Below are 26,771 nucleotides of genomic sequence, written 5' to 3' on the forward strand. Positions count from 1 at the left end.
AGTAGCTGGAGGTGAATATACACGTGGAGGTTTATATAAATATAAACCTCAGTGGATACCTGTTGATAAAACATGATTACACAAAGCAGCCCCCTCCCCCCTTCTCAAAACTGCCCAAAATTGGATGTTAAATTGCACGGTCCCTTTAGCATTAGTAACTGTTTATAGAGTCTTGCTCTGCATAGGCCTCGTGTTGAGCTCATTTTATGTGTTACTTTGTCTGCTCCCTTAGGAAATCTTTTGAGTATTAATCTCATTTCATTTATTATTTTATCTATTCCCTTAGGGAATCTTATGAGATGACTGCTGTTAGTCTCATTTTAGAGGTGAAAAAAAAAAAAAAAAAAAACCCGAGGCTCAGAAAGGAGAAATAACGTGTTCATAGACACACAGCAATGGGAGAGCTGACATGTCTGACTCCAAGGAACGTGGCCCTAACCATTATACTCTGGTAGATTTCATGTCCAAGGATGCCTGTAATGACATATCTCTCCCTTTGCAAGGTGACCTCGCTCTCCCCCATGGAGGCAGAAATTCTTTCTCCTCCCTTTATGCCTGGATCAGTCATCTCACCTGGCTTGACAAGTAGGATGTGACTGAAGTACTGTCCTTTATCTTCCAAGCCTGGGCCTTAAGAGGTCTGCAGCTTCTACTCTTACCTTCCAGAATGTTCTTTCATGGAGACCAGCACCAACGTGAACTCTGACTGCCCCTTAAGACGGACAGGCCAGGTGCCATTTTGCACATCCCAGCCACAACTCAGAGCCCCCAGGCTGGATTTAGGGTCAGGAAGCTGAGATCTGATCAAATTTCTGACCCAGGGAATTGGGAGCCGACAATAACACTGTTGTTTAAGTCAGTGAGTTTCAGGGTTATCTTGTCATGTGTCAGAGGATATCCAAGGCACATGTAAATGCCCTTTCAGTGTCCATCCTAGCATGAGAAGTGGTGCATGTCAAGTGTCTGGGTGTGTGTGGCTCATGGGTGATCAGTAAGTAGTGGCTGCTCATATCAGCACAGATGGAATTAGAAACCACAGGAGCCAAGTCAGGTACATATGAAAGTTGGCCAGGGGAGGGTGGGTCTGCAAAGATGTTGAAAGGATTAAATGAAACAGTGAAAATACTGACTTTGCCATCTCTGTAAACTTTCCTCTCTAGAAAGTACTCTCTTAGCTAGAATTTCATATTTTGGGTACAATGGATATAAGGTTTCAGTTATACAAGATTAAGTAAATTCTAGATACCAGCTGTATAACATCATGGCTATAGTTCACAGTATTGTATTGTACACTTAAAATTTTGTTAAGATGGTAGATCTCGTGTTAAATGATTTAACACAATTTTTTAAAAAGATGCACAGAATATGTCACAAAGTACAAGGAAAAATATTAAAATAACCAGGCACAGTGGGGGGATTCTTGCATATAAAACCCTCAAAGCTGGGACCCAAGACACGGTTTTGCCCTTTGCTTGCTCATGTTCTGGAATTGATCTTCCCAGGTCGCAGTCAGTGCCTTTGTCCTTTTGTGATGGGGGAGGATTTCTGAAAGGGGCCTTTCAGGTATGTGTGTGCATATATATATATAAATCCAGCTCTAATATTTAAAGTACTTAAGAGGAGATTTTGTTTCATGTCAGGACAGTTTATTTGATCTCTGCTCTGGTCCGGATGCCACCTCTGTCTGCTGTCCTCCTTGTAAGCAGGGGTTTTAGCCAGGCTTTTTGCAAAACACAATCATGATATGGGATTTGCCCATAGTCATCCACAGAAAGCTTGCAAGTTTGTGCCAGTGCTACAAGGAACTTGAGAGGAGGTGCTGAAAACAAATGAACATTCCAGAGAAGTAGTCAGAGTTCCTCAGCTTCCTCTTCTCTTTTATCATCAGCAAATGGCTGTTTTCTTCCTTTAGCTGCCAAGAAGTTATGGTTAATATAGAGTTCATCACACAGGGTCTGTGCTCACTTAGATGCTTCCTACATTTTTCTCCAATAATGGTGGCAGCCACAAGGAGAGCAGGAATAATGGTGATGATCATACAAGTCAATTCAAGAGAGATCTATTGACTGCCTATAAGAGGCCACCCAAGTTTCCTCGGACGTGAAATCAAGGCATGAATAAGGCACAGTCCAGACCTTGTGTTGCTCACAGACGATAGTAGAGACAGATAGAAAATGAATTACAGTGCAGTGAAGAGAGTGCAAACACAGAAGGTCCAGATGGTACCAGGTTAATTAACTCTGCCTGAGGAAGTCTTCCCTGACCTCCAAGACTGGCCCTGATGCTCCCTGTTTTAAAGCTCTCTGCATTGTTCATTCATAGCATTTACGACAGCTGGAAATTGTATTTGAGAGCGATGCACATGAGTCCTGCTTCAACAATGTAAGCACTGGAAGGACAGGCCATTTTACTCACTTAGTAGCTGGGCTGGTGACATCTATGCAGTAGGCACTCAGGGACAGTTTGTTGAATGGAATAAGGGAGTACGAGATCAGGAAAGACTTCTGAGGGAATGAGATGTTTAAATTAGGTTTTGAAGGATGAATAGAAGTCTGCATCTGTACTAGGGACAAAAGTAAATATAAAAATATTGACAATTTAAGAGGAAGGTATAACCTCTTTGAAAGTGAAAGTGTGAAAGTGTTAGTCACTTAGTTGTGTCCAACTCTTTGCAACCTCATGGACTGTAGCGCACCAGGCTCCTCAATCCATGGGATTCTCCAGACAAGAATACTGTTGAGGGTTGCCACACCCTTCTCCAGGGCATCTTCCTGATCCAGGGATTGAACTCAGGTCTCCAGCATTGCAGGCAGATTCTTTACTGTTTCAGCCACAGGGGAAGCCATGACCTCATTAGCTATTTGTTATTGAATCCCCAGTTGGACCATAAAGAAGACTGAGTGCCAAAGAATTGATGCTTTGGCATTGTGGTGCTGGAGAAGACTCTTGAAAGTCCCTTGGATTGTAAGGAGATCAAACCATCCTAAAGGAAATCAATCCTGAATATTCATTGGAAGGACTGATGCTGAAGCTGAAGGTCCAGTACTTTGGCCACCTGATGCAAAGAGCTGACTCACTGGAAAGACCATGATGTGGGAAAGATTGAAGGCAAAAGGAGAAGGGGATGACAGAGGATGAGATGGTTAGATAGCATCACTAACTCAATGGACATGAATGTGTGTTTTTTTTTTCAGGATAAAACATGAGCCTTTTGAAAAAATAAAGTTAAAAGGCATATTGCCATATATTAATATTGTGGAAGAAACTGTAAAAATAATGATTGAAATAATGCATATTTGTATAATCTCAATGGATTTTCCAAAACTCAGAAATTCAGTTTAACCAGCATCTATATCAAACAAACAGGCATCATATACACTCTGCCTGATTCCCTTTGGGTACTGAAAACCACTGCTAAGAACATACTGTCCTGACTTCTGACACCATAGGTTATTAGTTTTGACTATTTTGAACTTTATAGAAATAGGATCACACAGTATGCATTCTTTCTCATTTGGCTTCTTTTGTTCAAACATGACTATGTAATCCATCCATATTCCTGCTTATAGTAGTATTTTACCATTTAGTGTCTAAAATATAAATATACCCCATTTAATTTACCCATTCTACTAAGATTTGTATAATTTCCAGTATTGAAATATTATAGGTATGATAGTATTCATATCCATGCCTTTTAATGTATATGTGTATGCATTTCTGTTGGATATATTGCTAAGATTAGCATAGCTATTTTATAGGGTATGTGCACATTTAGTTTTTATAGATACTGCTACATAGTTTTTCAAAGTGGTCATATCAATTTACACTAACCCCATCTGTACAAAGAAATTTCATTTATTTCACATCCTCTTACACTTGGCATCATCTGCCTTTTTCATTTTGGCCATCTGGTCAGTGTGAACTAATATCATATTACAATTTTTAATTTGTGTTTGTAAGATTGCAAAGGAAGTTAAGCATTTGGGCTTTCCTGGTGGCTCAGATGATAAAGAGTCTGCCTGCAATACAGGAGACCCAGGTTGGATCCTTGGGTCAGGAAGATCCCCCAGAGAAGGGAATGGCAACCCATTCCAGTATTCTTGACTGGGAAATTCCATGGACAGAGGAGCCTGGTGGGCTGCAGTCCATGGGGTCACAAAGAGTCAGACACGACTGAGTGACTGACACTTTCACATCCTCTTACACTTGGCTTCATCTACCTTTTTCATTTGGCCATCTGGTCAGTGTGAATTAATATCATATTACAATTTTTAATTCATGTTTGTAAGATTGTAAGTGAAGTGAAGCACCTTTACATTTGATTACTAGTCATTTGGTGCAGTCTATTGATGTATAGTTCGAGGCATATGTTCCCTTTGTGCTGTGCTTACCAAATTGTACTAAAATTCTCCAGTTCCTGTAAACGCTTGGATGCCATGAACTAAGCCTCCTTTGTGTGGCTTCAGCACCAAGGACAGTGCCTACCAGCCCGGTTGTTCCCCAAAGCTCATGTGAAAGCTCAGCGTTCAAATAAGGTTCTTATTCAAAGAGGTGAAACCAGGATGGAAAGCCAAGCCTGGAGGATGCTAATCATGTGCTCTAAAGAGAATGCATTAAGAAGGCTTAGCTGCCCCTTTCATCTCCATTGCACTAGAGCCATTCCAAATGGAATGCTCAATGAAGCCAATGAGTGGAGTCCTTCTGAACAATGGACATTCTAATATGGCCACTGTCAGGAGAACACCTGCCTTCCCTCTCAACAGTTTTATGGATACAGGAGTGGGTTCTGTCTCATCTCCCTCCACAGCCACATCTCATTTACATGGAGCCTACTCAGAGTGATCCTTGATCTCCCAGTTACACCCGATGCTTCCAAGTAAGTGCTTATGGCTGAAATACAGTGCCCAAAAGTATGTGCTTTGGGATCCAGTTCCATTTTTCATTTACTCCATTTGAGCTTTGGTCAAGTGACTTGCCCTTTCTGAGTCTTTTCCAGCTTAACATTAGGTTAATCTCCCCCACCTCCAAGGTCATTGTAAGGGTCAAATAGTCCATGAATATGAAATATTTGGGAGAACTCCTGGCAAAGACTGATGACTCACTTAGTGACAGATCTTGTTATTAACGGTGATACTTAAGAGTGTGTAATTTTGAGATTTAGTAAAAGATAGCGATGACCACGTGTTTGGCCCTACATAGCTTTGGGATGCATTTGTGATGGGCTTGTTGTAAAGTAAGAGGCAAATCAGTGGAGTAAACAAACTACGGCTAACTGAGCCTCGTGAAGTGGAGTCGCTCAGTCCTGTCTGACTCTTTGTGACCCCATGGACTGTAGCCTACCAGGCTCCTCCATCCATGGGATTTTCCAGGCAGGAATACTGGAGTGGGTTGCCATTTCCTTCTCCAGGGGATCTTCCCAACCCAGGGATCAAACCTGGGTCTCCTGCATTGCAGACAGATGCTTTACCATCTGAGCCACCAAGGTTACACAATATCTGTGCATAAGGACACTTTGAATAACTACCTAAGAAATAATATTTGTAAAATGCAATGTGTTGTATGGCTCAGAAAATGTCAAAGGGTTGAAGAGGAGGTTGCCTGGAAGGCTAGGGTGAGAGATGAAGCTAAGAAAGTACTTTCAAGCCATATCAAGGACAGCCTTGTGTGCTATGCCAAAGGGAAGGACTTTAGTCTCCAGACATTGGGAAGCCAGTGGAGATGTTTGACAGAGGAAGTAGATAAAACTATTTTTCAGGGGATGGGCCTAAGGGGAGCTGAGGGATTATTAGAGTAAGTTACTATATCACTGCCTTTCATTCTTAGACTCCAGAGAGTAAAGGATTCCCTTGAGACAATGTCCTCTTAATTGGCTCTTTATATTAATTAACTGCCTCTTGACCTTCTATCTTCAGCCACTTAAATCACTGATGATCTCCTGAAAAGGCCTCTGCTCTTTGGGAAGCTTCATGGAAAGTGGAAGCGACCCTATTATGAATCAGAGACCATCCCAACCCGATTTCTGATGCTCCTTTGCTGTGTCCTGGGGTGTCTCTTAACCTGCCATGGTTTCAGTGCCAAATTCTATATTGAAGGAGGCAGCCCAGCAATTTCCCCACCAGGCAAAAATTCTGTGATTAAATCCTTTGTCACTGTCACCACAGACAGCTAAACTGTAGAGATTTGCAGGAAGGTCAGGGTCAGTTCAACATCCCGGGGAGGAAGCTGCTACTTAGTTTACAGCTGCTCCAGATCAGACACCGTGCGAGGCCCTTAGCTCAGGTGACATAGCTCACCAATCAGACACCATGTGAGGCCCTTAGCTCAGGTGACATAGCTCACCAATCAGATACTGAGGGAGGCCCTTAGCTCAGGTGACAGCTCACCAACCAGACACTGTACCAGGTCCTTAGCTCGCGGTGACAGCTCACCAACCAGACACCATACCAGGCCCTTAGCTCGTGGTGACAGCTCACCAACCAGACACTGTGTGAGGCCCATAGCTCGTGGTGACATTGCTCACTAGACACCATACGAGGCCTTTAACTCAGGTGATATAGCTCACCAATCAAACACCATGCGAGACTCTTAGCTCATGTGACAGCTCACCAACCAGACACTGTGCGAGGCCCTTAGCTCACGGTGACATTGCTCACCAATCAGACAACATGCCAGGCCCTTAGCTCAGGTGACAGCTCACCAACCAGACACTGTGCGAGGCCCTTAGCTCAGGGTGACATAGCTCACCAACCAGACACCGTGCAAGGTCCTTAGCTCAGGTGACAGCTCACCAACCAGACACCGTGCGAGGCCCTTAGCTCAGGTGACAGCTTATCAACCAGACACCGTGCGAGGCCCTTAGCTCATGGTGACATAGCTTACCAATCAGACACCATGCGAGGCCCTTAGCTCACAGTTACAGCTCACCAACCAGACACTGTGCGAGGCCCTTAGCTCAGGTGACAGCTCACCAGCCAGACACCATGTGAGGCCCTTAGCTCATGGTTACAGCTCACCAACCAGACACCATGTGAGGCCCTTAGCTCACGGTGATGTAGCTCACCAACCCAGGTTTACAAGGGATGTAGCTCTTTTTCTGACACTGAACTTCATTTCTATTCTAATCTCCAGGTTATAAATAGTAGCCATAGAGTCCAGAATCTCTCTTTACTCTTCTGTGAGGTTGAAGCCAAGTTCTTGGGCTTGCAGAAAGTCACAGTATCGGAGGTGAGGGTGGAGGTTGGGAGATGGAATTGTTTAACCCTTTTTTATTATCTGCCCTCATCAACATCATTTGAATTTTATATCTTCTTACAGGAGCCTTAGTCTTAACCTCTCATCTCTTAGCCCAGGGCCTCCTTCCATGTCTGGCTCCATGAACACTTTGAGGTCCTTTTTCTAGGACACCAGTCAGTGCCTGGAAAATACTGAGGACTTGCTGTGTCCCCCAGCCTGACCTAGGATGAGCAGATACAGGGGCAGTCTGCACAGAGGTTGTCAGGAGAGACTCATTGTCTCTGTAAGTAGGGATACCTGGCCGAGTTTGCAGGTGGGGAAGAGCATGGAGCCTCTTACAGGGAATGTGGCATCATTCCTCCTTTCAACTATCTCTCAAATTGCCCTGTTCCAGTAAAACGTTGGTAATTTCTAGTTTGAAGAGGGGGAAGAATAGATTACACTGTAATGTTCTAAAGCTACTATTCAGGCTGGAATTCCTAGACTTTTGAAATTCCAAAATGTTTGCTGTCAAATTTTGGTCTTTCTCATTACATTCAAAAGTCTGTTTTGAAACTTAAAATCAGGGGCCCAATTTTCTCTTTCTGTGTCTTCAATTTAAATGCACTGTCTCTCTTCTGGGACTGGGGAAGGCTGGATGCCCAGTGGCCCCAGATGAAAGACAGTGCTGGGACAGTCGTCTGCATGGAAGAGGGAAGCTCCTAATATTTCGGAGTTTTACTCCATTTGTATTATTTCCTGTAATCACCACTTCCACCCCTTGTGGGGGAGCCATGCTGGCCCATTATGGTTTTGATTATAGATGAAGAAGCTGAGGGTTAGTGGGTAGGTGACTTGTCACAGATCACATCCTTATAAAGACAAATCGAAAATCCTGTGTGTTCATTATTTAGGTGGAAACTGAATGAGCTGCCCCAGGTGTTAATGAGCTTCCCATTTTGTGGTGTGTGTGTGTGTGTGTGCGCACGTGCATGTGCGTGTGACCCAAGGGACTTAAAAAAAGAAAAAAATTGGCTGCTCCAGGGCTTAGTTGCAGCTCACAGGATCTGTGTCGTCACATGTGGGATCTCAATTGCAGCAGGGGATCTGGTTCCCCAACCATGGATTGAACCCGGGCTCCCTTGCATTGGGAGGGTAGAGTCTTAACCACTGGACCACCGGGGAAGTGCCCCCCCGCACCCCGCCACCAGGGAATTTTAAGTGGCTTGAATTATTAAGTTATCCCAGAAGGTCCTAAGTATCTTGATTTAAAGTCACTGATATATAGACACATTTCTCAGGCTGTAGAAGTTTGGATTCTTCATGTTCTCGCTTTTGGAAATACAGTCGGCATGGGAGGTGAGGTGTTGAGAGGTAAGGGTTGTTGGCTTAGCCAAGGTAAACAGGGAGGTGAAAAGCACTTGTTACCTTCTCTCTTGAATTGCTGTATATTTTTTAAATATACAAGGTCTCAAATGCATGAGGAGGGCCATGTTGTTGGCCTTGCTGGAAAGTGGCAATGGGGCCTGTCAAACTGTGGGCTCAAAGCAGAGAATTGCTTGAAAAAAATATGTTCTTTTATTCCAACCCTTCTCTTTGAACACAGAAATGAGCAGCTTGCAGATTTACATTGAAATTGTCAGCAGTATTCAAGAGAAAAGTGTCTTTTTGCCATTCTTTCTTTATCCTATTTATCATTTATTTAATAAAGAGTAGTGACATAGTCCTAGTTGAGCTATTTCAAATCCTGAAAGATGATGCTGTGAAAGTGTTGCACTCAATATGCCAGCAAATTTGGAAAACTCAGCAGTGGCCACAGGACTGGAAAAGGTCAGTTTCATTCCAATCCCAAGGAAAGGCAATGCCAAAGAATGCTCAAACCACCACACAATTGCACTCATCTCACATGCTAGTAAAGTAATGCTCAAAATTCTCCAAGCCAGGCTTCAGTAATACATGAACTGTGAACTTCCTGATGTTCAAGCTGGTTTTAGAAAAGGCAGAGGAACCAGAGATCAAATTGCAAACCTCTGCTGGATCATGGAAAAAGCAAGAGAGTTCCAGAAAAACATCTATTCCTGCTTTATTGACTATGCCAAAGCCTTTGATTGTGTGGATCGCAATAAACTGTGGAAAATTCTGAAAGAGATGGGAATACCAGACCACCTGCCCTGCCTCTTGAGAAACCTATATGCAGGTCAGGAAGCAACAACTGGACATGAACAACAGACTGGTCCCAAATAGGAAAAGGAGTACGTCAAGGCTGTATATTGTCACCCTGCTTATTTAACTTATATGCAGAGTACATCATGAGAGATGCTGGGCTGGAAGAAGCACAAGCTGGAATCAAGATTGCCAGGAGAAATATCAATAACCTCAGATATGCAGATGACACCACCATTATGGCAGAAAGTGAAGAGGAACTCAAAAGCCTCTTGATGAAAGTGAAAGTGGAGAGTGAAAAAGTTGGCTTAAAGCTCAACATTCAGAAAACTAAGATCATGGCATCCGGTCCCATCACTTCATGGCAAATAGAAGGAGAAACAGTAGAAACAGTGTGAGACTTTATTTTTTGGGGCTCCAAAATCACTGCAGATGGTGACTGCAGCCATGAAATTAAAAGACGCTTACTCCTTGGAAGGAAAGTTATGACCAACCTAGATAGCATATTCAAAAGAAGAGACATTACTTTGCCAACAAAGGTCCGTCTAGTCAAGGCTATGGTTTTTCCAGTGGTCATGTATGGATGTGAGAGTTGGACTGTGAAGAAAGCTGAGCATCAAAGAATTGATGCTTTTGAACTGTGGTGTTGGAGAAGACTCTTGAGAGTCCCTTGGACTGCAAGGAGATCCAGCCAGTCCATTCTAAAGGAGATCAGCCCTGGGTGTTCTTTGAAAGGAATGATGTTAAAGCTGAAACTCCAGTACTTTGGCCACCTCATGCGAAGAGTTGAGTCATTGGAAAAGATTCTGATGCTGGGAGGGATTAGGGGCAGGAAGAGAAGGGGACGAGGATGAGATGGCTGGATGGCATCACTGACTCGATGGACATGAGTTTGAGTGAACTCCAGGAGTTGGTGATGGACAGGGAGGCCTGGTGTGCTGGGATTCATGGGGTTGCCAAGAGTTGGACACGACTGAGCGACTGAACTGAACTGAACTGAGTGACGTAGTCGAGGGCTCTCCAGGTGGTGCTAGTGGTAAAGAACCAGCCTGCCAGTGCAAGAGACATAAGAGGCACAGGTTTAATCCCTGCGTTGGGAAGATCCCCTGGAGGAAGGCATGGAAACCCACTCCAGTATTCTTGCCTGGATAATGCCCATGGACAGAGGAGCCTGGGGGGCTATAATTCATAGGGTCACACAGAGTAAGACACAACTGAAATGGCTTAGCATGTATGCACGACATACTCAAAAGCTAGATGAGAGAAGATTTCATCCTTCTCCCAGTTGAGTTTGTGGCATCTTTGGAGAAAAATGAATAATTTAAGGCAGACAAATGCTTGAGGTTCTTCCAAGATCTAGAATAAAGGATGTTTAGACTGAACAGGGGTCCTTGGGGCAGATGTCCTAGATTACAGGATAGGATGCCCTTTCACATGAGTTGTTAAAAATAAGGAGCAAGTGTATGGCACAGGGAACTCTGCTCAACATTCTGTAACAACTTAATTGGGTGAAAAAGAATAGATACATATATATGTATAACCTTTGGTGTTCACCTGAACACAACATTGTTAATCAATGGTTAGTTCAGTTCAGTCGCTCAGTCCTGTCTGACTCTTTGTGACCCCATGAATCGCAGCACGCCAGGCCTCCCTGTCCATCACCATCTCCTGGAGTTCACTCAAACTCACGTCCATCGAGTTGGTGATGCCATCCAGCCATCTCATCCTCTGGCGTCCCCTTTTCCTCCTGCCCCCAATCCCTCCCAGCATAATGGTACTCCAATATAAAACAAAAAATTTAAAAAAAGAATGCTTAATTAGCTAGAGGAAACTATAAGCAAGGTGTCAAGACAACCCTCAGAATGAGAGAAAATAATAGCAAATGAGACCACTGTCAAAGTTGTATGGCTTTGACATAAACAGTATGGCTGCTGCTAAGTCACTTCAGTCGTGTCCGACTCTGTGCGACCCCATAGACGGCAGCTCACCAGGCTCCCCCATCCCTGGGATTCTCCGGGCAAGAACACCGGGGTGGGTTGCCATTTCCCTCTCCAATGCATGAAAGTAAAAATCTCCAAAATATATAAGCAGCTCATGAAGCTCAGTACTGGAAAAGCAAACAACCCAATCAAAAAGTGGGCAGAAGCCTTAAACAGAAATTTCTCCAAAGAAGACATACAGATGGCTAATCAACACATGAAAAGATGCTCAATGTCACTCATTACTAGAGAAATGCAAATCAAAACTACGCTGAGGTATCATCTCACACTGAGCAGCATGGACATCATCAAAAGGTGTGCAAACAGTCAATACTGGAGAGATTGTGCAGAAAATGATACAGCCACTATGGAGAACAGTATGGCTTCTGCTAAGTCGTTTCGGTCGTGTCCGACTCTCACTAGGCTCCCCCGTCCCTGGGATTCTCCAGGCAAGAACACCGGAGTGGGTTGCCATTTCCCTCTCCAATGCGTGAAAGTGAAAAGTGAAAGTGAAGTCGCTCAGTCAGGAGATTCCTTTAAAAACTAGGAATATTTAAAAAATGAATGAAGAAAAAACTAGGAATAAAACTACGATATGACCCAGTGATTCCACTACTGGGCATATACCCTGAGGAAGCCATAATTGAAAAAGACACATGTACCCCAGTGTTCATTGCAGCACTATTTACAGTAGCTAGGACTTGGAAGCAACCTAGATGCCCATCGACAGATGAATGGGTAAAGAAGCTGTCATACATATACACGGTGAGATATTGCTCAGCTATAAAAAGGAATGCCTTTGAGTTGGTTCTAATTAGATGAATGAACCTAGAGCCTATTATACAGAGTGAAGTAAGTCGGAAAGAGGAAGACAAATGTTATATATTAACACATACATATGGAATCTAGAAAGATAGTACTGAGGAATCTACCCAAGGGCAGCAATGGAAACAGATCAGACTTTTGGATACACTGGGGGAGGGAGAAGGTGTGATGGTTTGAGAGAGTAGCATTGAAACATCCATTACCATATATAAAATAGATAGCCAGCGGGAATTTGCTGCACAATGCAGGAAACCCAAGGCTGGTACTCGGTGACAACCTGGAAAGGTGGGATGGGGAGGGAGGTGCGAGGGAGGCTTACGAGGGAGGGAACATATGTATACTATGGCTGATTCATGTTGAGGTATGGCAGAAACCATCACAATATCGTAAACTACCTGTCCTGAAGTTAAAAATTAAAGAAAAGAATTAACTAGGAACTTCCCTGGAGTTCCAGTGGTTAAGAATCCACTTTCCAATGCAGGGGGTGCCAATTTGATCCCTGGTCAGAGAGCTAAAATCCCACATGCCTTGAACCAAAATAGACCAAAACACAAAACAGGAGCAATGTTGTAACAAATTCAGTAGCAGCTTTAAAAATGGTCCATCAAAAAAAAAAATCTTAAAAGTATTAAGCATAAGGTGGGAGGGAAGCAGAGGGAACAGATGAGCAGACTTGGAAGTATGAACAGATGGTGAGATGGAGGAAACCTAAGTTGGGAAGTATCAACAAGGCAGGAAGGACAGGGTGGTGGTGGTGCGGAAAGAAGGCGGGGATGCAGGAAGGAGAGAGTTAAGAAGAAAGCTCTTCATTAATGTGATTCCAAAACCTGTTCATTGCCCAAGAGCTTTGTGCCCCAGGAAGGCGAGAGGCCGTGAGAACAAAGTAAAAAGCTATGGACTTGTAAAACTTTCAAAGTCAAAGGGGCACAGTTGGGGTCACCCAGCCATAGAGAGAGAAGGCTCAATAGTTCCCATTGACCTCCCTCTGTGCTACATATTGTCTATCTCAGCCCAGCTGGTCCAGAAAGCAGAACTAGAGACAAAGGCCCGTGTGCTTTGGGGAGAGTGATTCCAAGGAAGGAGGGCCAGCCTGTGCAGGGGGTACCTGGAGCCAGCTCTACCCCAAGTGGTTCCACACTCCAACGGGCAGCATAGAGCTTCACCTGGGAGCCAGCTTACACTGCATCTCTGATGCCCATCCTGGGTGGCAGGAGAGAGGAGACTGTTTATCCATTGTTCCTGCCTGCCTGTGGTCAAGGGTTGTTCCCCAGCAAAGTAACTCCCCTGCGCTTCCAGACTGGACATGCATGAGGTCAAGCAGGTGGGAGGAGGGAGGGGTGTGGTAAGCATCAGGCAAGGTGAACGAAGATCTATCTCATCATGCATGTGTACATGTATGTGTCCATGTGTGCATATGTATATATGTGTGTATATGTGTATGTGTATATATGTGTGTATGTGTGTATATATGTGTATGTGCATATATGTGTGTATGTGTGTATATATGTGTATGTGTATATGTGTGTATATATGTGTATGTGTGTATATATGTGTATGTGTGTATACATGTGTATGTGTGTGTATATATATCTTTATATGTATGTGTATATATATGTATGTGTATATACAGGTGTTTTGCCTCATTGGTTCTGTTTAGTCCTATGAATTTTATTCTGTTTTGCATTGTTCATTGTTAGTGTATAAAAACAGAAATGATTTTGCATGTTGATTTGTATCAGCAACCTTGCTAGATTCATTTAATTGCTCTGAAAATGTGTGTGTATCCTGCTGTTTGCGTATATGTGTGTGTTTATATGTGTGATGACTGTAATGGTTTCTACATACAAGGTAATGACATCTGCAAACAGAGAAAACATTGCTCTGTCCTTCCATATATGGATGCCTTCATATCTCTTTCTTGGCCACTGGCTCTGGCTAGGAATTGCTGTACTATGTTGAATAGAATTGGCAAAAGCAGGCATCCTTCTTTGTTCATGGCTGTGTAGAGAAGGTTTTCAGGGTTTACTTACTGAGTTTGATTACAGCTATGGGTTTCCATGTCCTTTATTAAATTAAAGTGTTGGTTTTTTTTTTAAGAATCAGGCAAGGTAAGATCAGATTCTACCTACATGCATGAAGGTGATTGGAGCCCAAACAGTCCAGTCTGCTCTGAGATGGTTGGAATCAGAGCCGGGTGAGGCCAAGAGGGTTTGAAACAGCCTGCAGAAAGCATCTGATAGGCACGCTGTATTCGTTTTCTATGCTGTAAAATAAATTAGCACAAAGGTTATCAGCTTGAAAGAGCAAACGTGTATTATCTCACGGTGGCCGTGGGTCAGGCGGGTGGTTGTGGCTCAGCCGGGTAGTCTAGTGCAGGTCTCTCACCTGGGTGCCGCTAAGGTGCTGTCGGGGGCTGCGGTCCTTTTAAGGATGGTCCCCTGCCCGGTTCACTCGAAGGGTCATTGTCAGGACTTGGGTCCCACAGACTGTTGGCTGGGGATGTCCCTCAGTCCCTTTATGGCTGGCCCTTGCCGTGGGGCAGCTTACGACCCTGCGGCGGGTTTATCTGACAGAACAAGCAGAGTGGAACCAGGATGTTTGTGGTCTTGGAAGAGGGTCCACAAGGGCATGCACCCCAGGAGCTGGGGTTCCTGGGACCATCTTAGAGGCTGCCTGCCACACAGACTCTTGCATTCACTATTTACAGTCATCCCGGGACACGATCCTCTTAGGCCACTGAGGACGTCAGCCCAGAGGCCTTTCAACCCTTCCTGGGCCTGGAGCCCATCCTGATAACTTCAGCCCCGTTGCGCTCTGCTTTCTCCAGCTATGCTGTGGGCACTGTGGCTATACCAGGTGACACCCCAGTCATCCTGGCCTTGGTTCTACTGTGTCTGCTGCGGAGCCTCCCACTTCGACCACCAGAGGAAAACACAGGCAGTGTCTTCTTCTACCATGAAGGGCAGTTTAGAGTGTGTGCGCCTCTGAGGCTAGACTTTAGGGTGTCAATCTCCATTCTATGATGCAGAGCCGGAGAAGGCAATGGCACCCCACTCCAGTACTCTTGCCTGGGAGATCCATGGAAGGAGGAGCCTGGTAGGCTGCAGCCCATGGGGTCGCGAAGAGTCGGACACGACTGAGCGACTTCACTTTCACTTTTCTCTTTCATGCATTGGAGAAGGAAATGGCAACTCACTCCAGTGTTCTTGCCTGGAGAATCCCAGGGATGGCGGAGCCTGATGGGCTGCCGTCTATGGGGTCACACCGAGTCAGACACGACTGAAGTGACTTAGCATAGCATTAGCATGATGCAGAGCAACTGCAGTCAACTCTGAGCTTTCCACTTCCTCCACTTAAACAGAACAGTAGTTTTACTCATCTCATAATGCCATTTTGAAGATTGGTTAGTTTAATGTATAAAAACATGAAACAATGCAGAATTTTCTTGGCATATGATTTTCTTTTTAAAAAAATATGTATTGTTTTATTTGGCTTCTCTCTCTTAGTTGCGGCGTGTGGGATCTTTAGTTGCAGTGTGTGAACTCTTACATGAGGCATCCGGGATCCAGTTCCCTGACCAGGGATCAAACCTGAGCCCCCTGCATTGGGAGCCTGGAGTCTTAGCTACTGAACCGCCAGGGAAGTCCCTATAATTTTCACTATATACACTCTACACAGAATTTCTCAACCTTGATACTACTGTATTGAAGTTAGTTGCATCTCAGGCCTCTACTCACCACATGCCAGTGACTCTCTCTGGTTGTAAGAGCCCAAAATGCCTCCAGATATTGCCAGAAAAAATGGCCTTTCCCTCCAGTTGAGGACTTCTGCCCTGTGCTAATCAAAACTCAGGAATTTAAAAAAAATGAATGGCTGGATGGATGTTGAGGGTTGTATGTCTTCCGGGAAATGAATGGGTAGAGAGAGCTGCAGAAGAGTGTGTAGAATGTGCCAAAGGGGGAAGTGTGTCAGGGTCACTGTGTCCTGAGCACAGCGTCCAGCCTGGCTCTCCACTGGCATTGGGAAGCCTCTTCTGCTGTTTGGTGTCCAGTTTTGTCCCCTGTAGAACAGGGTAAAAAAAACCCATTCTTGTTTGGATTGTTATAAAAAGTCCTGTTCTTTTTTGAATTGTTGTAATGTTTAAATCAAATAATCTCTGTGTAACACTGTGAAGAAAGTTTATTTTTCATAGCAGCAGAATCCTTTTCATAGGAATACTCTGAAGTGGGATTGCTAGATAATATATTAGCTCTGGATTTAATTTTTGAAGGACCTCCATACCGTTTTCCCTAATGGCTGCACCTATTTACATTCCCATCATGTTTGCCTCTTGAATGTGAATTCTGTTTCCAAATAAAATAATAGATCCATGATCTGTAAGTGTCCAGGCTTTAGAGGACCTAGAACAATACCAGAAATATCCTGCATGTGTCACACCCACGGGAAAGGTTGGTTGTGTCTGAAAGGAAATGTTCCAGGTAATTCTGAGTCTGCAGGCTCCTAAAAGCCCCACGAATTAGGAGTTTACCCTTGACTGTTCTTTCTTTTTCTCTGTGCACAAGAGCCCTTTTGTTTGGAGAGCTTCTGCCAATTCTCCCTAACACACACACACACACACACACACACACACACACACACACGCCAGGGACACACACATAGTAAGCACTCAATAACTGTTTATAAGCCTCTTGACTGGCCTGTGAACAATATAAATATCTGTGAAAGACAGAGCTCATCCAGGAAAACCAAGCCTAGCTTCCCAGAGCTCTACTTTCTGTGAAGATCCACCTAAGCCAGGCGGTGCTCAAAAGTGAGGAGGTGAGTTCACTTTCCCCTAAAACGTGTCACCCAGAGGTGATACTTCTTGTCCATCAGCCACATTCATCACCCAGCTCCTGAGAAAGGAAATGCAATTGGTCATGACCTCTGAAGGGAAAAACACTGCGTTCACTAGAAAGACTGGCCTCCTTAGACTTTCCAGGTCCCAGCGCTGTGTCAGCTGGGTTAAAAGGCCATTTTTCTTTCTTTTTGCTGAAGGCTGGGAAAATAGATGTGAAGATGTCTCTGGGACCAACATTTGGCTCAGAGCCTGGGCTGGTAAACAGATGGGTCCCTTGCAAGTGTGTGGCTATCACTCAGGGAAGAAGGGTGGTGTGAGTACCATAGGGCTCCCGTGTGCTCGCTCCTGATTTTATAGTTATTTCTCTTCTGTCTGGAGCTGGAGGTGGGAATTCAGAGGAAGCAGCCAAGGCTCTGAAAGTGTCCGTGATGTGCTCGGGTTGCAGAGCTGGTAAATGAGAATTTCCTTATCTTTAATGGGAATTTGATCATATTATTTAATAGCTTTTCTCAAGAAGTGGACTGTAGTCTATTAGTCCAGGTGATAACCTACAAAATAGGATTATCACAATCAAGGAAGGTAGAGAGATACCCTGTGCTAGATTTGCTTGGATTGTCACAGAGGAAATTGTCTTATTAAAGGCTCTGAGATCAGTCCTGGGTGTTCTTTGGAAGGAATGATGCTAAAGCTGAAACTCCAGTACTTTGGCCACCTCATGTGAAGAGTTGACTCATTGGAAAAGACCCTGATGCTGGGAGTGTTTAGGGGCAGGAGGAGAAGGGGACGACAGAGGATGAGATGGTTGGATGGCATCACTGACTTGATGGACATGAGTCTGAATGAACTCCGGGAGATGGTGATGAACAGGGAGGCCTAGCGTGCTGCGATTCATGGGGTTGCAAAGAGTCGGGTACGACTGAGCGACTGAACTGAACTGAGAAGTCCTGCAGTCTTGACAGCTGCCTAACCCAGTTTCTCCTAAGCTTGGGTGAGCATTGAAACCTCCTTTGATATAATGCCAACAAGTATTTCATATATAGAAGAGTATCCAGGCTCAAAATTTTATAAAAATATGCTTAGTTAGATAATCTTAGAGGACTAAGAGGTCTTTCCTTGGACCTCAAACATTTTGTGAGTTTCCTAAATCGCCAGCTTGCCCACTCAGCACTGTGGAATGTCATCAGAGGTCTTGACACGGCTGATGGCTTAGTTTCTGCAAACTCACCAGATGTTGGACAGCAAACTGTACATAGTCCACCAATGTTTCAATTCTTCATCTTAGACAGCATTTCTCAACCCTTCTTAGAACAGGGACCCATTCAGGGCAACTTAGAATGTTGGATAGGGAGGTGCCTAAAGTCAGGGGAAAGAGTCCCTGCCCATAAGTGTGGAGTGAGACTGAGTAGCCTCGGGGGGAAATGGCCGTGGCGGCCTTGTAAGGTAGAAGTTCCCTGTCTCTGGGGGGTTTAAACATGGGTTGAGCAGCAGCGTGCTAAGGAATCAGAGGGGATTCCTCGGGTTGGAAGCATCGTCTCCACATTTGGGGTTCTGCTGGAAGAGTAGGTGTCTGACCTACTTTCTCTGACGCATCTCTCCCTGTCCTCCTCCTCTCTTTCTTTCCTTCCTCCTACTTCCATCCAGAGGTGGTGGGTGGCAGGTGAGCCTGGGATAAACCAGGGATACACATCAAACCTTGTGGAAATGACCAGGTTTTAGGTCCACCACCTGCTCTCTGATCCTCGGAACTGTATCCTATTCCCCAGCCACTCCAGAACTGATAACAGGCAGCATGCTGTTCTAGATGGGCTCTGGGTAAATGGCCATGTGGTCTCCCAGTCTGGGACACTCATATTCTCCTTAAGTCCCATCCTAGCTGTGATATCTCTGGCTTCAGCACTAGCCAGCCTTCCTTTTGACCTCAAGCAGAATGCCAGCCTGGGCTTCCCTGGTGGCTCAGATGGTAAAGAATCTGCCTGCAATGCAGGAGACCCCAGTTTGATTCCTGGATCGGGAATATCCCCTGGAGAAGGGATAGGCTACCCACCACAGTATTTTTGGGCTTCCCTGGTGGCTCTGGTGGTAAAGAATCTGCCTGCAATGCAGGAGACCTGGGTTCGATCTCTGGCTTGGGAAGATCCCCTGGAAGAGGCATGGCAACCCACTCCAGTATTCTGGCCTGGAGAATCCCAGGGACAGAGGAGCCTGGCATGCCACAGTCATGGGATCACAAAGAGCTGGACACGACTGAGTGGCTAAGCACAGCACAGCACACAGAATCCCCGCCAAGTCTTGCAATGCACCCAGAACACCTGAGCCCACATTCCAAAGAGAGCCAGCACAGGGGAAATCTTTCACCCCAAACATCCATCTGTGCGTGCATGCTAAATTGCCTCAGTCGTGTCTGACTCTGTGCAACCCTAAGGACTGTAGCCTACCAGACTCCTCCGTCCGTAGGATTCTCCAGGAAAGAATACTGGAGTGGGTTGCCATGCCCTCCTCCAGGGGATCTTCCCAGCACATTGACTGAGCCCTCGTCTCTTAGGTCTCCAGCACTAGCAGGCAGGTTCTTTACCTCTCGCACCACCTGGGAAGCCCCAAACCTCCATCCACACATCTGATATTTATTGAATCTTTACACAGCACTAAGTACTCTTCAGAGCCCCTGAGGAATTAGATATGAAAAAACCAAGTCCCTGAGGCTTCTGGCCTGATGGGGAAGGCAAGCAAATGAGGAATTATCTATGCCCTGGATAAATATAATGATGCACTTCCAGGCACTGGGGGATCAGAGAGGATGGGTGCTGATCAAAGGCTGGTTTTCAGGAGAAAATAAAAAGTATGTGGTTTTCTAGGTAGTTTCAGCAGATAATAATATGTGTTCATGGCTTTGCTTTTCTGTATAACCTTGCCAAGGGCATTCTTTTTACCTGCAAGGTCAGGTGACCTCAAGGATTCCTTTGTAATTAGGACTTCTGTTGTTTTTCCCTCTGTGTGATACCCTCTGCCACTGGGATTGGATGATTCTGACTTCAATATTTTGGTAGTGAATTTTGCTATGAATGTGAAGTCTGTGTCAGTCATGTTCAAACTAGCCATCAACCTGGGAAGATATTCAATATTGATTATAGTTAATCTGTTTGTTTGGTTAGCCTTTATTGGGGACCCAGTATGCCCAGCATTGTTCCAGGCCTTCAGTAAGCAAAATTGAAATTCTGTTTATTTTTTATTGATTTATCTTATTAAGCTTTTTACTTTGTATTGGGGTATAGCTGATTAATAATATGATAGTTTCAGGTGGACAGCAAAGGGACTCCGCAATACATATACATGTATCCACTCTTGCCCAAACTCCCCAGTTCAGTTCAGTTCAGTTGTTCAGTCATGTGACTCTCTGTGACCCCATGGAGCACAGCACGTCATGCCTCCCTGTCCATCACCAACTCCTGGAGTTTACTCAAACTCATGTCCATCGCATCAGTGATGCCATCCAACCAGCTTATCCTCTGTTGTCCCCTTCTCCTCCTGCCCTCAATATTTCCCAGCATCAGAGTCTTTTCCAATGAGTCGGTTCTTCACATCAGGTGGCCTAAGTATTGGAGTTTCAGCTTCAGCATCAGTCCTTCCAATAAATATTCAGGACTGATCTCCTTTAGGATGGACTGGTTGGATCTCCTTGTAGTCCAAGGGACTCTCAAGAGTCTTCTCCAACACCACAGTTCAAAATCATAAGTTCTTTGGCACTCAGCTTTCTTTATCAGATCAGATCAGTCACTCAGTCGTGTCCGACTCTTTGCGACCCCATGAATCTCAGCACGCCAGGCCTCCCTGTCCATCACCAACTCGCAGAGTTCACTGAGACTCACGTGCATCGAGTCAGTGATGCCATCCAGCCATCTCATCCTCTGTCGTCCCCTTCTCCTCCTGCCCCCAATCCCTCCCAGCATCAGAGTCTTTTCCAATGAGTCAACTCTTCGCATGAGGTGGCCAAAGTACTGGAGTTTCAGCTTTAGCATCATTCCTTCCAAAGAAATCCCAGGGCTGATCTCCTTCAGAATGGACTGGTTGGATCTCCTTGCAGTCCAAGGGACTCTCAAGAGTCTTCTCCAACACCACAGTTTAAAAGCATCAATTCTTTGGCGCTCAGCCTTCTTCACAGTCCAACTCTCACATCCATACATGACTACTGGAAAAACCATAGCCTTGACTAGACAAACCTTTGTTGGCAAAGTAATGTCTCTGCTTTTGAATATGCTGTCTAGGTTGGTCATAACTTTCCTTCCAAGGAGTAAGCGTCTTTTAATTTCATGGCTGCAATCACCATCTGTAGTGATTTTGGAGCTCAGAAAAATAAAGTCTGACACTGTTTCCACTGTTTCTCCATCTATTTCCCATGAAGTGGTGGGACCAGGTGCCATGATCTTCATTTTCTGAATGTTGAGCTTTAAGCCAACTTTTTCACTCTCCACTTTCACTTTCATCAAGAGGCTTTTGAGTTCCTCTTCACTTTTTGCCATAATGGTGGTGTCATCTGCATATATGAGGATATTGATATTTCTCCCGGCAATCTTGATTCCAGCTTGTGTTTCTTCCAGTCCAGCATTTCTCATGATGTACTCTGCATATAAGTTAAATAAACAGGGTGACAATATACAGCCTTGATGAACTCCTTTTCCTATTTGGAACCAGTCTGTTGTTCCATGTCCAGTTCTAACTGTTGCTTCCTGACCTGCATACAAGTTTCTCAAGAGGCAGATCAGGTGGTCTGGTATTCCCATCTCTTCCAACTCTTATATCCATATATGATCACCAGGAAAACCCCAAACTCCCCTCCCTACTGTGTAGCACAGGGAACTCTGCTCAATGTTATGTGGCAGCCTGGATGGGAGGGGAGTTTGTTCAGTTTTTTAAATAATAGACTTTCCCCCCAAGGAACTCCTATAAAAGCCCTCCCTCCCCCTCTGTAAAACAGAGAAAAGAGGCTTGATCTGCTGACGGTAGTAGGGGTGGGAGACTCTTCAAGTTCCACCTACTTGGTTACCTTGAGTTCTCTTGATGAGTTCTAAGAATGGGTTCTCCCCTGCCCTGGGGTTTTAGGCGTACTATCTGAAAACCACTCATGCTGAGAGAAAAGGATTGGGGGAGAGATTAGCACTCAGCCTCTGTTTCAGACCAGCTAGATTGAATCCTTCTCTGACACTTGGCTGAAATAATTCATCTGTCTGAGCCTCCAGTGCATTCTTTGTAAATGGGCAGTGCTCATGTGATCATGAGGTATCTCTTAGGGGGTTGCCATGGACCAGAGAATGTCTTGTTCATATCTGGTTGCTTCTGAGCCTGAGTGAGGACCTGTTAACAATTCTGCCAGGACAGTTGGATGTCAACTGGGACGTTCCCTGGAAAATAAAGACACATGGGTTCCTTAAGATGACGGTATGTGATAGGTCCTAAATGGGTGTTTCTTTAAACAGATATTATTATTGCTTCTATTTGTTATTGCTTTTCAGTTACTAAGCTGTGTCTGACTCTTTGGGATCCCCATGAACTGGAGCACACCAGCCTTCCCTGTCCTTCACTATCTCCTGGAGTTTGCTCAGATTCATGTGCATTGAGTTGGTGATGCCATCCAACCATCTCATCCTCCTGTCGTCCCCTTCTCCTCCTGCCTTCAGTCTTTCCCAGCATCAGGGTCTTTTCTAATGAGTCAGTTCTTTGCATCAGGTGGCCAAAGTATTGGAGCTTTAGCTTCAGCATTAGTCCTTCCAATGAACATTCAGGGTTGATTTCTTTTAGGATTGACTGGTTTGATCTTGCAGTCCAAGAGACTCACAAGAGTCTTCTCCAACACCACCATCAATTCTTCTGTTATTTAGTTGGCATCAGTTGCTCCTATCATTCTTCTATCAATAGGGAGTTCGAGACCAAATATCCACAGCAAGGGAGTATGGTAGAACGAACTGTTCCAGAGTCTGGAGGAACCAGTTCAAGTTCTAGTAAGAAAGTGCATAGTGTGCTCCTAGTCTGTCTTTGAACAAGAGTACCCCAAGGAATTGACTGGATGATGAATCGAGGGAAGCAGAGGCTGGAGACAGGGCCAGTGGGATGTGCACTGAGCACAGAGCATGTTTAGCACTTTCTCTTGGGGTCTGAGTGCGGGTGTCTCAATAGCATATTTTCCATGGCTGCTCCGGAAAGCCTTTCACTACACATTTAAAATGGTCACATTAACGTGCTGCCTTAAGATGAATGAAAGCCCTGCCCCTGCACTTGGGGGGATGTTGTCCACCCATTCTTTGCTCCCTACACCAACTTCTCCCCCACCCCACCTGCCAGACCCTCTCACATCTGCCCTGTCCCCCAGTCAAGCCTTCAGTCCACACCCTGAGGTTGGGTCTGCAGGTTGATAAGCTGGACCCCTCCCTCTGGAGTCTCTGAACTTGACTGATTTCTAGTAAAACCCACAGCTCCCTCTCCTGTGTACTGAGAGCATCTGTTATTAGCTCCCTGAGGCCTGAAGGCATGAGGAAGGAAGGTAACGAGGTTAAGTTGAGCAGATTTAATGGGAGAACCCATAGGAGAGCTGCTATTAATATTTTCAGCAGCGTCCTTTGGGCTACGGATGTCCCTTATACCCTTGAAAAGCCAGGCGGTGCCTCTGCACTTACATGCTGGAGTGTCTGTGCTGTGACTCCTCACCGCCCTGGCGGGTGCAGAATGGCAGTCTTTCCCTGTTTTACAGAAGATGTCAAGTAGCTGACCCAGCATCACAGTCCTTGAAGATCAGAGGTGCAGAACCTCGTTACCAGGCTGTGTTGTCTGGAGCTGACAAAGACGAGCAGGCTGAGGTCCAGGAGAACCCCACGCTGAGCCGAGGGTGGGCAGAGGCCCCAGGGCTGCCGTGCACTTAGATGCCGTGTCCAGGGGCGGGAGGGGGCTGCCCCGGCTGGTCCAGAAGACAACTTGGGGGTGCAGTGAGCAAGGGTTGTTGACAATGCCTCTCTCTTGTCTGGGGCTGAACGATCCCAGCACGTGCCATCTTCTGAGGAAAATGCTCTTGGGACACGAGCTCTGGTGTCAGACTCTTAAAGCCCTGTCCTATGGGAGAAGGAGGCTTAATCTGTGGATTCTAAACCCCAGCAAGTGGAATCCAGGAGGGGCAGGTGGCCTTGATGTCAGAGCAAAGATGTAAGGAAATTATGAGTTATTTTCAGAATGAAGTAGTGTTTCCTGAGTTGTTGGATAGGGGAGTTGCCTAGTGCAAGCGTGTGTGCTATTGGAGATGACATCTTTCCAACTGAGACAGAATTCACAAAACATCAACGTTACAACTTGAAGTGTACAATTCAGTGGCCCTGAGCACATTCAGGGTTGCGCAAGTATCCCCTTTAGTGTCACCGCCCTAGAGGGACAGCCTCTGCTCATTTAGCATCACTCACCTCCACGTCCCTCCCCAGTGCTTGGAAACCCCACACTGCCTTCTCTGTGCATATGCATGTCCTGAACGTTTCCTATGAATGGAGTTATTCAATATGTGACCTTTTTGTGCCTGCCTTTAATGTTTTTGAGATCCATCCCCACCGTGGGGCTCGGCACTCTGACTCTCTGGCTCCAGATCTCCCGGAAACATTTCACCTGTCACAGAGCCGGGCCCCACGTAGGATCACAGATGCACACCAGTGATCTCAATCTACTGGAATAGCTCGCCGATTCTTGGGCAGCTCAAGATTGGGGGTGATTAACCACCTTGCTCTCCAAACTTGAGTGTGGACTGTACACCCTGGCTCAGGCACAAGGGAGCTGGGATCTGGGGCAACTCAGCCAAGGACACCTCCTTGGATACATGTTTGGTGTGTTTCTGCAGATGCTTTGGTTACATGACTGAATGAGCCACGTGCCCCCTACAGATGCTTGTGAGGGAGGGGCGTGCACATCCTTTGGGGCAGAGGCAGGTGCTGGCTGGCAGTAGGTCCAGGCCAGGGAACCAGATGGGCTCCTGCTGATGCTCTCTGGGTTGGGAGACCAGGCGAGCTGAGTCAGAGCACCTTCAGCTCTGGGTGAGGTTCTCCTGTGTGTGCCAAGGTGGACAGAGTGGAAGCTTATGGAGGAAAATCTGTGTTCGAATCTGCACTTCTGCCATGTACCTCAACTTCCCCAGTGCAACAGTTGTTATACAGAAAGTTGCTGTGAGGTTTGAATAAATGACTGAGTGCATCCACAGACTATTTATGGAGCCCTCACTAACAGTATCTGGGAATCCCAGGTGGCTCAGTGGTGGACAGTCTACTTAAGAGAGAGATGCAGGTTGGATCCCCAGGTTGGGAACATCCCCTGGAGAAGGAAATGGCAACCCACTCCAGTATTCTTGCCTGGGAAATTCCATGGACAGAGTAGCTTGGCGGGCTACACTCAATGGGGTTGCAAAGAGTCGGATACAACTTAGCAACTAAACAGCAGGGTGCTGGGGAGGAAGGACAAGTTGAATCTGCTCAGGCTGTAGTCCCTTTTCCATCCTCCCTACCTCATGCCCGTGTGCTGGGGACTTGGTAGTTTAGATGGAGACTGAAAAGAATCAAGAATGAGTGTTCGCTAGTTCATACGGTCTTTTATAGCAGAGCTGTAAAGTGGCTGTCTTTAATTTGATCACTTTCTCTCCTTTATTCACTCTCAGTGATAATGGAGCCTGCCACATGCTGGCCACCATTCTTCCCTTATGGACACAAGGTCAAGGGTACACACAGGATTTAGAGGTCTGTGAAAGGAGCCCTCAGAGGTCCCAGAGCCCAAGGTCACGCTGCTCAGTAACGGGCAGAGCTAGCCTTCCGGTGCAAGTCTGCCCCCCAAACCTGGGTTCTTCTCAGGAGGCAGAACTGCCCTTCCATTGCACAGATGGGTAAACTGAGGTCCTTAAACAGAAAATAAATGACATGAATTTTTGCCAGGGATACTGACAGTGAAGCCCTGATACCCTGCATCCTGTTCACAGGTTATCAGGTGAATAACTGCCTTGATTTGTGAAGCACTGGCTGTGATCCAAAGACTGTGGTAGGGATTTACCCTGTATTATTTTAGTCATCACAGGCATATGGGAAAAGGTAACTATTCTCTTTGTGCAAATAACAAAAATGAGGTGCTTCAGAGTTAAATCATCTGCCTAAACTTGTCTTTTTTTTAAGCAGCAGAGGGGTTAAGATCACACAAGTCTTTGTGAGTCAGAATTTTCCTGCTTTCTCCCCACGAAGCACAGGGACCATCAATCCACTTTCGTGTTCGCGTGCGCGGTGCCGAGCGCACTATTTGGCACTGAGCGTGCACTCTGTAAATGTTTGCTGAGTAAATGAGACCTGATCCCAAGGAGACCCACCTGGGGCCTGGGAGGATGACATTCATCATTATACCTGCACTGATCCAAACTCTGAAATCTAACAGGACTGAATCTCAACGAGGTCGGGTGATGGCACCAAGGCCGTCCAGGTGGTGAGCGGCAGAGACTAGATGCAGAAGCTCAGGTGTGAGCCTCACCTGCCCCCGCCCCCACCCCACCTTAGTGCTCCTCTGGCTTCTGAGCTTTGTCTGGCTTGGTGTGGAACACATCTGCAATGCAAAGTAGGAGACCTTCCACGCTAGCCACTAACCCAGCGGTGGTGTGCCGTCTCCCCGCCAGGCTCCTTCTGTTTGGGGGCTGGCAGTTCTGTGGGGAATTCCTTAGAGGACCCAGAGACCATGAGGTGGCTAGAGAAGCAGAGATATGGCAGGGC

General features: G+C 45.7%; 1 protein-coding gene across 5 annotated transcripts in view; it reads left to right on the top strand.

Moving 5' to 3' along the window:
* The window catches only part of FAM135B (family with sequence similarity 135 member B), a 263,682-nt gene that overhangs the window by 63,998 nt on the left and 172,913 nt on the right, over nt 1–26,771 (top strand). The window contains exon 1 of one of the 5 annotated variants that reach the window (XM_061438528.1): nt 4,740–4,876. The exons of the other annotated variants lie outside the window; for them this stretch is intronic. The gene's annotated coding sequence lies outside the window, so the exon portion shown is untranslated. Of the gene's footprint in view, nt 1–4,739; nt 4,877–26,771 lie in introns of those variants that run through there. 5 annotated transcript variants of the gene reach the window in all.

This window comes from Bos javanicus, chromosome 14, assembly GCF_032452875.1.
Source record: "Bos javanicus breed banteng chromosome 14, ARS-OSU_banteng_1.0, whole genome shotgun sequence".
NCBI lineage: Eukaryota > Metazoa > Chordata > Mammalia > Artiodactyla > Bovidae > Bos > Bos javanicus.